Source organism: Rattus norvegicus, chromosome 10, assembly GCF_021556685.1.
Source record: "Rattus norvegicus strain SHRSP/BbbUtx chromosome 10, alternate assembly SHRSP_T2T, whole genome shotgun sequence".
NCBI classification, from domain to species: domain Eukaryota; kingdom Metazoa; phylum Chordata; class Mammalia; order Rodentia; family Muridae; genus Rattus; species Rattus norvegicus.
In genome coordinates, this window is record NC_141543.1 from 30,061,916 (window position 1) to 30,076,421 (window position 14,506).

At 39.9% G+C, this 14,506-nt stretch overlaps 1 long non-coding RNA gene and 1 pseudogene across 2 annotated transcripts; one reads left to right on the forward strand and one right to left on the reverse strand.

Annotated features, from left to right (window-relative positions):
• The first annotated feature begins 226 nt into the window (after nt 1–226).
• Nucleotides 227–14,263, forward strand: LOC120095254 (uncharacterized). Its single transcript, XR_015631182.1, has 3 exons — nt 227–557; nt 9,015–9,198; nt 11,133–14,263. It is a non-coding gene; the product is annotated as an uncharacterized LOC120095254 (long non-coding RNA).
• On the reverse strand, nt 5,926–8,253 carry LOC148002820 (vasculin-like protein 1 pseudogene; annotated as a pseudogene). The gene has a single exon (XR_015631181.1). The product of XR_015631181.1 is annotated as a vasculin-like protein 1 pseudogene, transcript variant X2 (transcript).
• Nucleotides 14,264–14,506: the final 243 nt, after the last annotated feature.

Consider the following 14,506-nt stretch of genomic DNA (forward strand, 5'->3'; position numbering starts at 1 on the left):
CAAACACATGCATGTTCACATACTTTTGCACACATATACAGCCATAGTTATTCAAACAAACATACACGCACTCATCACAGGCTACACAGATAATCACAGAAAAACGAAGAAGGCACAGAATTATGAAAGCAGTGTGGTAAAGGAGAACCTATGGCCGGTGGGGAAATGCTTTGTTTTAAATGTAAAATGGTTCCTCAATCTAGTGTGTTCAACTCCTGACCACTGGGTTATTAGAGTATTTTGTGAAGCTCCAGTAACTTGGGAACATAGGACTAAAGTGGAAGTAGGTCAGTGGGGACTTAACTTTGGAGGCTGTGTTTTGTCCTTCTCCCTTCCTCCCTCTCCTTCCTGGGAAAAACCTTTGTCCCATATTCCTGTCACCAACCCAGTCCCAGAAGAGCTGGAACCAAGGATTGAGAGCTGAAGCTTCTGTAAGCTGAATGGAAGAAAATCCTTTCTCTGAAAATGATCTAGCATGCATTTTGGTCATAGCATCCTAAAAGCAATACACAAGGATTTTTAAATCCATGGCTAAAGCAGGAGGGACAGAACAAATGGTGAGTACAAGGCTGGAGTGGGGGGGGGGTAATGTGGATAGATAGATAGATAGATAGATAGATAGATAGATAGATAGATAGATAGATAGATAGATAGATGACTTGGAGTCATGGAGGTGAGGCTAATGAGCGGGTTAATTTTAACCTAAAAGGGATAGGATAGCACAAAGACTTAAGTGAGAAGATGTTCCAGTTCTGAAGTGGAAATTTCACCTGTTTTGTGTGACTGAGTTGAAGCAGGACAGTCAGAGATGGAAGTCAAGGAGGCTACTGGATATAGTAGGTAAAGTGAGCAGTTTGGAGCAGGTGTGTGCATGGAGGATAAGATCCAGGATTGGACATGAGCAAAGCAGAAAAGAACTGATCCAAGAGGCTTCAAGGCCTGTGCTTAATCTAAATGGATGAAGGGAATTGGTATTTCCATGGAATAAAGTCAGATACTTAGTCAGATACTTAGGAGACAAGTTATATTATGTTGATTGTGAAGTGCTTCAAGACCTCCTAAGGGAGCTATCCCACATGCAATTGAACAGTATACCTGAGGTCCAGAGAAGTCTAGATTAAAGTTATTAATATTACTAAGATTTCAATATCTATGTAGAGGGGCAGAGAGATACCAACACGAGAGACATCTTAAATAAGGAATGCATATATGTGTGTTTTAATATCAATATTCACAAATACGTGAGCGATTTCACCTGATGAGCTTTTAAACCTTAATGAGATCAAAACTCGAAATCATTTTTAAGTAAATACAAAAGCAGACAGAAACTCTACCTTATGTGTTTGACTCTCCCAGCAGAAACAAATAATTACTCCATTTACCTCTGGTCAATGTATTCTCCTCATATGCATCCAGTCCTTCTGCCGAGCACAGGGTTATGTAACAACTGGGCACTGGTGAATGAGACAGGCTTCTAGCAGCTTCCAACAACTTCAGTTAAATTCCATCGGTAGAAGTCTAGCCAAGAAGACAGAAGTGTTGCAGTGTGTATATAAATGAGTCACTATTCTTCACACCATGGAGGAAGCTATGTGTATTAAATCTGTCAGAAGGGAGTGGGGTAGATGTATAGAGTGGGTAACACTGAGTCCTAAAAACCAAACGGCAAAAGCCCATACACATGGAGGCAGCGTGGATACTGAAAGCACTAGTCATGGCACCCTGTGCAAATTTATAAACAGACCCAACCAGAGTATGAAGAAAATCCCAGTCTTGTTTCACCTCCGTGGAACAAGGGAATGTCTGGAAAATCTGTAGTTGAAAGGCACACATGAAATGAAAATGAAAACGAAAACAATGTTAAGATGACTCAGTTTTCTTGGACGACTTCGAGTTCGGCACAGAGGAGGAGATGCATTTCTCTGAATGAAGAATTTGTTTTAAACATCATCGACATCGCGTCTCAGTGATGCCGTATTTGTATGTGGCTGAATCAAATCACGAGACTGTTTCCACTAGGACGATTATTTCTTTCATTGGGTCGGCAACTCGGTGTCCTTGTGATTCACCGGTTTCAGTGGTGTGATTTGTTCTCAAGGTGAGATTTTGTCCTACTGGTGCTGAGGACCAGCTGGAGATGGGACATTTTAATGTGATACTAACCTATACTTCTCTGGATGTGAGCAATTAAGGAAACAGATAATCCTATTGATGTGTTTCCATTCTTCAACCTTATCCATGCTCAACACAAGCCTGTTGGTCTGGTGAGGACGGTGATGGGAGATGAGGGCTTAGCCTGCGAGGTATCTAGTTATATCATTTGAAAACCACTGTGTGGAAATTAGTTCTTTCTTGTCCTGATCAATATTGCTGAAACCAGATTTCCCAGCCTATTACATTCTTCTCCCGAGCAGAGATCAGCCATTTCTGCCTGTTAGGTGTACCTCAGGCCATTAGCATTGATAATTAAATAACCGTGATATTTGTGAGAAGCGATAAGACAAACACACTTAAAGGAAATGAACAGTTGCAAGAAGAAATATATGTATGTATAAACTAGTGAGTTCCACTGCTGATTTTCCCTTTCCTTAAAATTAAATGAATTCTTCATTCGCTATTATAAACTAAATATTTCCTTTGAGTCCAATTAGCATTGCTGAAAGAAAAAGCAAATCAAGTCTCTGTTCAGCATGCATCAATGTAATGGAAAATCAGGGCTTTTATTCTGGCTTTAATAACTGAAGCTTGATTAGAGGCGAAGAAAAGACTGTGGAGGGAGAAGGGGGAAAGGAGAAGGTCTGCCAAATTAGTTCTAGGAGAATTCTCAACCTGTCTGCTCTCGGGCTCACTATTCAAATGCTAATTGAGCCTTTTGGTAAACAGAATGGGTAATCATGAAAGACAAAACAGACACAGAAAACAAATGAAATATCACACCTTATCCAAAACAGCGTGGCATTTTTCTGATAAGCTTCTGAAGCCTAAAAAAATTTAAGTCCTTGGCTCCTTTTTTTTCTACCCCTCGACCAATTATAATTAATATAATAAAATAAATATTACATAATCAAATAAAAAATGACAAAGAACGGCTTTGTTTCAACAATGAAACCAGTCATGTTATAATTAGATAAGAGGATTTATGTGCACAGCTATAAACATGAAAGTAGACCATGAGGCTGGATAAAGGCAAGTTTTTAATTCTTAAAAATTAATTACATGGCATTATTCTTATCAGTACACAGAATGCATTAATTATACAATTAATAAAATGATGAAAGGGATTTTTTTTTTTTGGCAATTGTAATTCACATGGGGACATTTGGTTTTATACCCTGGATTGTCCTTAAGGCACTTCTGTAATCTTCTTACTAGGCAATGTCAAGACCCTAAACCCGTTAGTAGGCATACTGAATGGAGTGGGTCTTTATGTTGGTGCTTAGACTCATTTCGGAAAGGTTGTGGATTTCCATGTAATTGGGATCTAAGGTGTAATAGGTTTAATTTGAGGTCCTCCTGGAAAGAACGGCAGGAAAAGGCATTGTCAGCCAACGTGAACTAGTTGGGAGAAGTGGGGACTCACTCCTTCAAACTGGGCTTCCAATAAAGATGAAAACCTCATGTTCCCTAAAGCCGGGATTGCTCTGAGCATGCCCATCATCAATGTAGGATGGATGGAGCCTTGTGCATGTAGCCACTTTATTCTTAACAACACTTGGAAGCTATAAATAATGTTGGAGAAGGGGAAAATGTGGGAGTAAAGAGGAAGCTTGCTATCAGGAACAGAACCTTTTCTGCAAGCAACCACGAGGGACAGTCCAGCTTCTCTTGCTGGCCTGCAGTTGTGTTTATCAACGAGTACCAGGAGTAATAAGTCATTGGCAGAGGTGAAGAAATCTGGCTTTGTTACATACAAATTGTTGGTGTTAGGGATGACAGGACACGAGCTACAATGATGTTGGCTTGCTGGCTAAAAACAAACACTTCAACCGGCTCGCCTGGGAAGACACTGTGGTGAGCAGGCTCATTAGGAATTTGGGGATGATGGTCTCTGCATGAATCAAATCCAGATGCTGACATCTGTAGAACAAAGTAGGAGCCACATCTCAACTTCAGGGACAATGACCGGATTTGAATTGTTTTAGGACAAAAAAAAAAAAAAAAAAAAGCTAAAGCTATTAAAAAGAGAAACTGTGAGACCACCACAGAGCATCGTTGCCTAAGCAGAACCCATGTGGTAGTAGTAGTTTGTTTTTCCTCATGGTCACTTGTCCAGTCTTCATAGTGAAAGATCCCATGCAGAGAGACCCTTACTCAAGTCTTGGGAAATCGCGGACCCCAGACACAGAGAGACCATTTTGGATGTAATAAGCAAAGGCAAGGTTTATTACGGAGACCTATTACAGAGATCTCCTGGCCGACACGTATCCCACTCAGGAGACAGAGGTGTCGTCCCAGAGAGGCTGGGAGAAAGAGCATTTAAAGGCAGAGGCCCAGGGGATGGGGGATGTCAAAGGGGAAGGCACCACAAGTTACAGGATTGTTTTATGGCTCCAGGAGATAGGGGGACGCCAGAAGGTTTTATGGCCCCCTGGTTCCTGGAACAGAGCTACTAAATCAGGAGAAGGGTAGGGTCTTCAGGTCCTCATTATTTTTAAAAGTTTGTCAGAATTGATGAAGCATCTGTATTTGAAACACCTCTGCTTAGGCTTGGGCTGCTGGTTTCCTGGAGTGCTCTCTGTAGGACTCAATGGCTGGAAAGCACAAGTAGGGGCTTAAATAAACATCACAGGGGCAGAACAAAGAACAGTTACTCACACCGGGTGATAAGCAAAGTAGTTCTCTTGCATTCCTTTTCTTTATCTTTATGGCCTGCTACTCCTGAGTTTGTGGCTTTTGGGGCTTACTCTTTTAATTTTATATTTTTAAACCTTAAATTCATATAATTTTCCTTTCAATAGTTCCTTTCAAAAATTAGAATAAAGTGAGATGAAAATGTAACTTTAGGCTCCTACAGGTTTAAACTCAATTGCCTATGCCAGGACTCCTACTCGGTTTGAAACAGTAGAGTGCACCATTCCCCATTCCCTGTCTCTGTCCTCTCAGCAACCTTGACACTTTGTGTACACACACACACACACACACACACACACACACACACACACACACATACACACGTACCCCACCCCCACTAGAATATTCTGTGCTTTTTCTCTCTAGCCTGACAAATCCTTTTGTTTTTCTGTCCCTGGGCATATCAACATTCCAAGGTTAATGATTGAAGCACCTTGCAAAGTGGTGTTTGTTTAGCTTAGGGTAATGTTTTAAATGCCTTTCTGTTCGTGGCAGTCTCATTGCTTCTAACACAAAACCCATCTGCAATCGGAACCTGAATTCCATATTAACACCCCGTACACATATCTGCAGGGTTTCGTTCTTTCTTCTCTTTCTTTCTTTTTATTTTGTCATCCTGTCCCGGTTAAAAAATTATCTGTGAAACAGGAGCTGGCAAACACTAGAATCGGTCTGATAGGTTCAAGCTTTGAAAATCACATTTCGCCAGCCTTATTATCAATTGATGTGCTGTGGCGCCCTGTCTTTTCTGAGTTCCCTGGCAGACGGGCTGTGAGAGGAACTGGGTGTTTAGCCACACCTTGTTTATGATTCTTTGGGAATTTTCAGCTTGGGTTTTCTACATATTTATTCAGGATAGGATTTTCAATTCTTTTTTTTTCTTTCAGGAAAGAAAGTGAAGTTTATTAATAATTTATTGCACAGGTTTTTCCACATCAAGAATTTTTGCTGAAAAGAGAAACAGGTGGGCCTGAATTCAGTTTCCCCCAAGATTTCTAAAAATATTTCCCCTAAAAAAGGAATCCACCCTCTAATTTTAAAGAAAATATATTTCTTACACAAGACAATCCAAACTGATGCAAAATATTTATTCCACGTTAGTTATTTTATGCAGTAGTTTTTCCCCTCAACAGACTTGTGGTAACCACATCTTTTAAATCTGTAAATAATGTTATCAAAATAATCTTAATCTTTGAATCTCACAAAAATTCGTATTTTACAATCCACCCTGAATATCAAGGCTGCAAGAATAACATTTCCTATATCCAAATATTTTACAGCTGTACCCCAAAAAAAAAGGAAAAAAAAACCCAAACAAAAACAACCACATATGCTTGGTTAAGGGCTAAGTTACCCCAGCAGCCAAAATAAAATAAAATATCCAAATTATTAGCATTAATTTAATACAATTATAACTTCAATAGTCACTTTGTCATTGACAATGATTGTGTGAGCACAGGCTGGGTGCCCAGGGCTGGGAGCAGAAGCTGTTGAGCAGCGCAGCGCCCCTCCCTGCATCTTTGCCTGCACAGCTCCCACTTGTGCACAGCCCAACAGGTACTGTGTGTGCTTAAAAATTCCCACCACACAAATGTCTACTGAGCAGATAACAGGGAAGAACAACAAAAGCTAAGCAGGACAATGGCTCTGTCTTTGGGATATGACTATTTCCCTTGTGCACGAAGTATTCAACAACAGAAGAAAGGAAAGAACTTTATATTCTCTAACACAAGGCCGAGCTCAGCGGGGCAGGGCAGCTGCGAGCATTTCTACTTCTACTTCCAGGCGTCGTCGTCTGACGTCTCGCTGCTGCTTGTTTCCGTGTCTGAGTCCTCACACTCTGCAGTGCAAGTGCTTCTCCATGGGGAGAACAGGCTGGAACTACCGCCTTGTAAGAAGCCATTCTTTACAAACCCGTCCCTTCGTAGCTGTTCTGTTCTCGTGTGAAACTCCTTGAGTTCATCCTCTGTGAGTGGGAGGCAACTCTCATCATCTTCAGGATAGTCCTGCCACCCCATTGCTTTCAATAACCTGTGCTCTGCTTCTAGAGAGTGTGACAGGACCTCCCTCTCCTCTACCATGGGTAGAGAAAGCCCGTTCTGAAGACAACCTTGTTCTCCATTTTCCTTTGGTTCAGGTGTGTGGCTGCCCTCCAATCTTAGCCCCTCCAGCTTGTCACAGTCTCTACTTTGGGAGCAGTCTCCATTGCGCTCATCCTTCAGAGTCTTCAGGAACTCGCTCTTCCTGTCTGTGGTTCGTCGGATCAATTTGGTCAGGCGAGAGGAGCTGATCTCTATCGGAGGGGTAGTGCTGGAGGGACTCTCTTTGGCAGAGTTGAGAACTACACCAGCAGCTAGTACCACTGGTTTAGTAACAGAAACTGGATTGGTCAAAGCAGCCTCCCGGCTGGAGGAAAGTGATCCAGATTTGTGTTCATTCTGTTAGCTTTCCATGCGTTGGGCTTAGAGGGAGGTGGTGCAGGCTTGGGAACCAAGTTCTTATAAACACTCGGGACCATGGTTGACACTTTGTTCCCATTTGCATGGTGGGATCCTGAGGTAAATGCAGCGGAAAAGGCGGCAGCAGGATCCTCTTTGGAAAATTTTTTGATGACTAGCATCTTTGAGGGTTGCTTGGCACTAGGTGGATTTTCCCACACTCCAGAAGGGGTCCCAATAGGTCTGCATGGCTGATTCCGTTTGCCAGCTTCTGGATTCAAAGAAGGGAAGTCTTCCTCTTCAAACTGCAACTTTTCTACTTTATCCTCTTTTTTCTCTTCCCTAATTTCAGTTGGTGTTTTTTCTTGAAAGGCACAGCCTTTCCGGAAATGGAAGCTGCCATTCCAGTGTCGGTGGTTTCCTGTGCCACCTCCACCACGTTGGCTCATGCCATCATGACCTCGGGAAGAGCCATGCCAACCAGACAGATTCCCTGTGGTTCCAGCATACGCTCCCTTAGAGACACCAGAGTCAACAGAATCATGGCGGAATAGGGAGGGTTGGTGCCAAGAATCTCCTGTAGTCCGCAGAGGTCCATTGTTAAAAAAGCCATCAGAGGAATTATGTCTACGACGGCTTATTCCAAATCTACCTTCTCCACGGGATAGGTGCTCTCCGTGTTTGTCAAAGGTGGCTGTAGATGACTTAGCTGACTGTGGCGTTGAAAAATTTAGCCAAGCAGGAACAAAGTCATGCTGCGCCATTTAGGTCCAGTGTCTTTTCAGCAAGTTGAGGCATCCAACCTCATGGCCAGGATCCTCAGAGTGTCACCTCTGTGGTCCTGTATCCAAGTTGCCACCTGTATCTTCCACGAGGTTTCCTTGTAAAAAGGGTCTAAAATAGCCTGGGCAGCAGCACGCCTTGTGATGAAGCACAAAGAAGCCCAGCTCTGTGTGGCCCACCCTCTGAATCCTCTCAATCGCTCATCCTCAATACCTAGTTCCCAACACTTTTCCACAGGGGGAAGGGGAAGGGGAAGGGGGAAGGGGAACATAAAAAGTTATTTGTTACATTTAAAAAAGGGGGGAAAGGGGGAAAAGCTATGTCTATGTTCACCTCATTCAACTTCCTTGAGTAATGGCACTATAATGTTGCTTAAATAGGCAAAACATGGACATCTGCACAGGGAGTGCAAACACTGTTCATAACAAGGTCATGGCTAAAAAGACAAGTGGTCTCAGGTGTGAACAGGAAATGTCATCAGGGTGACAGGTCAAAACTGTATAGTAAAGCACTGGGATAGAGCTTCTGCACAACCAGTTCCAGTGGCACAATATCCACAACAAAAGCTTTTAAAACAGAAATCTCATTATCATACACAACTGCTTAAAGCAGTGTACAGATAAATGCTTTCATTGGTTTTAACCTTCAAAATCTAAAGATATAAGTAGTCTTGTTTTGTTTTTTGTAAAAGGAATCCAACAGAAACTTGATATATTTTTCCTGCCACAGAATAGCAGCTTTCAAGGCAAATGTCTTGGTATAAAGCTCCTAAATATATATCCTATTTCTTTGGTCTTTACTATTTATACATTCAAAGCAAAATTATAAGTAGAAAAGGTAAGGGTCAAGGAGAAAGAGAATTCCAAAATGAGGTTTTCTTCTTATTAATTATCTGTATTTCACTTGTTCTCCTCTTTCCCAAAAACTGAACTGTGCTTCCAGAAGTGATATGAAGAATCTTCTATTGCTTTATTGAAGAAATCACTTTCTAATTTGGGTCCATCTCCATCATTACACAAACATTAAAAAGGCCACTTGAGTCTGCAAATCCGGCAGCGGCGGGGCTACGGTCAAGGACAACTCGCGGCGTCTAAGGACGTGTCCCCAGCTTCTCCGACCAGCAGAGGTGACTAGCCCACAACCATAACAAAGCTCTTCCCAAAATGGCTGCCAGGATTTTCAATTCTTACCAGAGTAGTTTAACTTTTCCTGAAGATTGACTCCCCTGATTAGAAGGAATCCGTTTGCCTATAAAATATCATCCATTTACCAATTATATGTCTTTTAATTAATCGAAAGGGAAAGGGGAGTCAAGTTGTCACTAGGGCAAGTAGGTCTGCAATATCTATTTCCAAGGGGAGGTGAATGTCAACGACCTGTGGTTGTAGTTTTTGAGTGTTATTTGTGTTGTTTTCTTGCTTGAACATGGTTAGTCAGGGATCAAATCACCACAGTATTTTTCTCTAACAAAAAAGATGAAAGGAGGAACCCAGGGGAGGAATGAGGGAGGAAGCAAGGAGGGAGGGGGGAATGTAAGAGAGGAAGGACAGAAAGAAAATAAAACACACACACACACACACACACACACACACACACACACATATATGTGAGAGAGAGGGGAACGAATCTCATTAAAGATAGGACTATAAAGAGCCCTAGTCACTAGGTAGCTATGTGCAGTAAAATTCCTATCAGTCCTTATAAAAAATGAGAAATAAATATATATCCTAAATGGATTGAACTACTGTGATTTGATGACTCATTTTATATCAATCAGAACACACTGACGGCCTATCAATAGCCAACCCTATGTTACAAAATCTCATGGTCTTAAAAAATCTTCTATAGTACTCTTAAAGACTGGGAAAACAGCTTAAGTCTTCATGCATGCAGAGCAGGTCAGTAAAAGGAAAGACTCACAAGTACCAAGAAGTATACTAACAGCTTTTAATGTAAATTATCGTATCTCCTTCTCACAGCAAGAAAAAAGTTAAAATCTATTTTCTGATACAGGACAACCTCCGAATCTTATGTTTAATATTCAGTTTAATGATTCGTTTGTTCTAAATGCATGAACATTTTTTTAAGAAAAAGAAAAGTCCACTGTCATTCCCTATAACCACTTAGCACTGTTGTCTCTGCCATTCTGAACTCAGCATCTGAAACCATTGCTATTCAGTCATGTGTATCAAAAGGACGATTAGGAGCAAGAAGAGCCAAGCTATGTTTTCAGTGATGGGAGGAACTGATTGTTCTCACAATTATGCGTACTTAATATCACTATAAAAAAATCTGTGTTCCTTTGTTCACACGTTTTGAGAAGGAGATGTGTCTATTGTTCTTGGGTGCATTAAGACGGTCCTGTGTAAAGATCAAGTGGTTAGTCTTCTTGAAATGTGTGCATGCTGTACTTGATGACCACAGCGTCTAATTGTGAAAATAAGCTTTGCTTTGGCATACCTTGACCCTGACTTGGTTTTCAGATGTGTCCATGTATTTTAGTATGTAAATGTACTTGTTTGTAAAACACATATGTTTACCCTTGCTTCTAGAAACTTCTTCAGAAAATATAAATTTTCAAATAATGAAACTAGAAAGAGATTATTTCCCAAGTTCCCTGGAATGTTTGTCTTTGCTCTAATGATAGATATTATCATCACCTGTGAACAAACAGTTTCAGAAAATCACTTATATCCCTATTACAGGATGCACATACATAAACAAAGATAGGTCAAGAGTGGACTATGGTCAGGCTGATTTCTGAGATGCTGTGTTTGGAAAAGAAAGGAGTTTTTCTTTGTTACTCAGAACAAACAGCATATTACCATGAGATGGAATATTAGTCTAGGAGAATTTGAAATCATGTCCTGCAGATTGTGGATGCAATCTAAATTAAGCTTGATTATTTTATTCACAATATGGAAAAATCAAGATTTATATAGAGGTCCTTTGAGACATTTTCTTTTCCTTTGGATAATGAGATTATAAATCTTCATTGAATCCATTTCTTCAGCTTATACATTGCCTGTAAAACTATTTCCTTTTATTGTGTTTTGCCAGTGTGATGACAGGCTTCGTCCATGGGCCAAGAAGCCTGAAAAAAGACCCCTGAAGCAATGAAGGAAAGCACTGAAGATGTTCATGACAGTGAACTTCCGTGTGTGATTCTATAATGAAACACACACATCACCACCACCACTGCCACAGCCGCCGCCACAACAATAACCACAACTACCACCATCACCACCACCCATCACCATCACAACTACCACTACCACAACCACCACCACTACAACAACCACAACAACCACCACAACAATCACCATCATCACCACCCACCACCATCACCACAACCACTGCCACTACCACAACAACCGCCACTACAACAACAACCACAGCCATCATTATCACCCCCAACATCGCCACCTACAACACCACAATCACCACCACCACCTCTTCAACCACCACCATTGTGTTTGTCCGTCAGATAGAATGTTTGTCAAGGATAAAACCTAATGTGAACTGTAGACACAGAGTGATTATGTCAATGGAGATTCATGTATGCTAACCCGGTGAAAATTATTGACAATGGCAGAGGCTAAGAAAGAGGGGGAGCAGAACATAGATAGAAAAGTACTTTCCTCTTAGAATCACTGTGCATCTTAATGGCGCCTTTAAATTTTATATGTATATTAGACATATATATATACATATATATATAGAGAGAGATGATAGATAGATAGATAGATAGATAGATAGATAGATAGATAGATAGATAGATAGATAGATAGATAGACATGTGAATGTCTTTGTATCCTTTTCCCTTCCTCTCCAAACTCCTGAGACTATTAATTACTCTTTGTCATCTAACTGATCTTGCATGCTATGCAAGTTGTAAATGTTCTGAACTCACTACTGGCTTTGGATTACTTGGAAAGACTCTGGCCCCTTCCTACACAAAACTGGAGTAATCTAGAATGATCTAGAAAAGACTCTACTTTCTACATAGAAGTTTCCTGTCTAGTCTGCTTGGTCCTGATGCCATTGGACGCTAGACACTTGCTAGTAAATTCATGTTCCTTGTGTACTTGCCTATGGGTAAATTTCATACTTGTTTATCTTTTAAGCTACATCTGGTTGTTTCCTTAAGTTTTCAACAACATAACCCTTTTTACCTGGCAAAGCTATGCTATAGACACTATATAAGCTATGCTATTGTTCTTTAGATATTGAAAAGAAAGCACAGATTAAGTAACTTGCTTTTGTTCACACAGTTGGCAAGTAGTACGGCCTGGATTTTAATTTAGGATATCTTTCAGTACCTCGCTTGTCATCAGTATCCTACTTAGACTCTTCTATGTGTTTTTGTTAGCTTTGAGCTGACAGTGAGTAGTCTCCATTATACATGTTCTAACTTCTTAACCTTTTCATAACCCTGCTGAGTACCTCTTCCTTTACAAAATGCTGATCTTTGCCCCTCAATTAATGTCTCATTCTCATTTATGATGGCTGTAGCCAAGTATTTCATGATCCTTTACTCAACTGCTGAATCTTTCTAAATGTGTCCTTAAATATTAGTAGACTTACTGCGTTTTCAGCCAACTCTGTCCTGCTCTTATGGGACACTGATGCTTAACCTCTTAGAATGAGCCATTCTTGGCCCTAGAGTCCTCTTAAAGTGTCTTTGGGTTAAGCATTCCTATGTAACCTTTCTATTAAATTTACTGGCTCATACCCAAGGTCTATCAACTGCTGTGACCAGGTGGCTTTAATCAGTGTCCCTGCCCTTAGCCTCCACTTTTCATCTAACCTACTTGAATTGTTGACTCTTCTCATCAGAATTTATTCCCAGGCAATGCGTATTTCTTTCTATCCTCTGTGTCCTTTTAATAAGCAATGTCTTTTGACTATGGATTCAAATGCCCTGTAAGTTTGGATGCACAGTTACTTTATTTAATCGGCTGTCACCATTTTCATGTTCCTTGTAGGTTTAGTTGTTTCTCCTCTCCCTCTACATCTCCCTCTCTCTTTCTCTTCCTTCCCTAATTTTTGTTGGTCTTTTATTAATATTGGTTCTATATTCTCACCTGTATATTTATGGTTTGGCTATGAACTTTTAATATAATGATTAAGATTTTGGAAAGATGTACACCTCTGTCTTGTGCCTTAATTTCTGATTTCTGTCATATTATGAAAGTTTAATAAAAACTGAATGACTCAGTGAACTGCAAACCTGATTTTAGATGTTTAAGGTATAATGTAGAGTACAATTTAGAATCAGGACCATCAAGACAATTAGTTAAGTTCCTCACTTTAATAGGTATATAGTACAGTGTAAAAATACATTTTGTTTATTTGTTTCAGATTTATACATTATAACCAACAGTGATTGTAACACACATTTAATCTCAGAATAGACTGCTAAACCCTCAGGGCAAGTTAGCTATTACTAAAAACTGAAGCTTTATTTGACAAGTATAAAAAAAAACCTAGCAAATCCTAAGGGAAATGCTTTTCAGGGCATTGGAAATACTTTATGAACTATTAATGTTACGTTAGGTGTTAGGACTACCAACAGATGGTCGACAGACAAAACAGTAAGCAAACAAACCTCATCATTGTTATTTCTTCTTTATATTTTTACACCTCCTAGACAATCTTGTTGATACTTAATTACCCAATTCATATTGCTTTCCTAGCTCACATGGGTCTTATCTGGGTCTCTGGAAGCTTGGTCTGGACATTGCCCTTCACTCTATCCCTAGAAAACACTGAACCAACATTAAAAAAAAATAGTAGCTTTACAGGTTTTTTTTTTATTTTAAATTTTAGATAGTGTTCATATTAGTTTTTATAGCCTTGGTAAGCTATTTTCTAATACTTTTCTATATCTAGAGTACACATAATTTTATGTACTGGGCAGGATTATTGGTGGGTGGGTTAAGTAGCCAAAGCTGTTGAGCATGTAGTAAGTGCTCCAATGTACGCTACTATGTCTGGTATATGATAGTTTATCCCTGGTTATCTATGTATTGCCATCAGTAATTGCTATTCAAATGGCTTCTATGGTGCTTAATAAAATAACCTGCTTTTTTTGTCCCGTATGGTTATCTGTATAACACATTATGTTATGGAAATGTATTTCTTCAATTTTCCAAAAAAAAAAAATAAAGAAAAAGTTATCCATCATATAACTTGGGTCTTAAAATTAATTGATCTGGATAATTAAGTGACAGGGTTTTATTTCTATTTTTGAAGTCATAGCGGGAGAAAAGACGTGAGAGTAGATTAGTTTCTAAACAGAATGATTACAAGTTAAGGGGAAAGTATGATTCCTGGGAAAATATGGAAGGACCGAGTACTATAGAAGTTGAGTTAAGTACTATTATCAGTCATCTTTAAAATCCTATTTGGTCCATCATACTGGTCTGTCA